This window comes from Teleopsis dalmanni, chromosome 2, assembly GCF_002237135.1.
Source record: "Teleopsis dalmanni isolate 2A chromosome 2, ASM223713v2, whole genome shotgun sequence".
Taxonomy (NCBI): domain Eukaryota; kingdom Metazoa; phylum Arthropoda; class Insecta; order Diptera; family Diopsidae; genus Teleopsis; species Teleopsis dalmanni.
In genome coordinates this window covers 24,162,306-24,163,982 of record NC_051847.1, presented here as the reverse complement: position 1 = coordinate 24,163,982, position 1,677 = coordinate 24,162,306, and positions in this window count along the sequence as shown.

Sequence of the window (1,677 nt, the reverse complement as noted above, 5' to 3'; positions counted from 1 at the left end):
AGAGGTCAATAGAACGTAAGCACCTGAAAGAATCAAAAAGAACTGCATCATTTTAAATAAAGATTTTTTTTTCAATTTTTACCATATAGAATAAGTTAAGTCGGTTTTATTGAATTATTTTTACAGCAACTCTAAGTTACAATAGTCAAATTAAATGGATAGCCCATAAATGCAACTATAGGCTATATATATGATATATAAGTTATAAATATTTCGATGAAACATGCCAAACATGGATTGTCTCAAAAATCCATTTTATTGAGTCATATTTTTACATTTATTACGAAATTACTTACATAGGTTAAATTTAACAATTTCAAGATAATTTATGTCCCACTTATAACTGTTTTAACACTAAAAGCTCGTCTCTACTAATACTAAACTGCATTAATTTAATACTAACTCTACATATAATAGTTTAATCACTGCAGCAGTTATTAATTATTGTTAATATCAATAAAACGTTCAATGTTAACTGGAGAACATTATTTATCCATATAGTTGTTTCTATAATGGCCTGTTGCATGCTAATTAAAGTTAATGGCAATAAGTCGTTAAATGTTAATGTTATCCCGCTTAAAACCGTTCTTCTTTAGGTAATCTTAAGGTATTTTGCAGTGTGAGCTATTTCTGAAATTGACATTTCTTTAACGGTATTTATTAATCGGTAATAAATATGATTAAATATGTATACATAAATTTTTTATTTTAAAGTTCTTTACAAAATGCAGTTATTAGCTTCAACTGCAACAATAGTAATACTAATTTAAATCAGGTAATTAAGTGAATTGGAGAGAATATCGGTAGTACTAGCATGGCCCCTTGACATTCTATTGTCTAGCGTCCTGAAAAAGACGATAGTATTTTGTTTGATATACCATTGTCTCAATCCTAAGTACTAGGTTAGTGATTCCATATTTGAAGTAGGTACACCAATTCAGCTGGCTGCTAAAGAAATGTTAGTCTAACATCTTTCAGACTTTTGTAAAAAGAGTAAGTGAATTTAAATTAAGAATTTTTAGTGAACAAAAAATGGATAAATAGAATAAAATATCATCTCTATTGTATTCTTCTTCTAGTACTTTACTCTTGACTCATAGTTTTCTTTATCTAGTACGTGATCTCTGTAATCTTTACCTTCATTAAATTAGTCATCTCCAACCAGTTTTTCCAAAGGTTTATGATTCTAAATATTAAATTAGATGTGGTGGGTTGGTTCTAGTGGTGACACAGCCTTATCTTCTTTCCAAGTAGTGCATGGATGCCGTTTTATTACTATATTTCTATATATATAAAATTGTAAGTGCCACAACCCCTCCTACACTGTTGATAAGGGGACAAGTTTTAGAAGATCTTTATTTGGAAAATCTAGTAACCTGATTACTTCTTAGATTTCCAATATGAAATGTTTCGATCTTTCTATCCATAAGCATGTTCCCTTTTTTATTTTTCTCCCTTGCAGTTTCTGCATTTCTCTTCAAAGAAAAAATTTTAGGTATAGGGGCCTACCAGCTAGTGCAAATCTTGCCAATTCAGTATCAGCCCTATCCAGGTTTACGTTCTCAATAAATTGTAGTTTTATTTTTATACTGCTTCCCTTAGAATGCAGTAATGTATATGGTTCAGTATTTGAGTTCAGTATTTGTTTCTCATAGTTTAGCTTTTGCATTCACAATT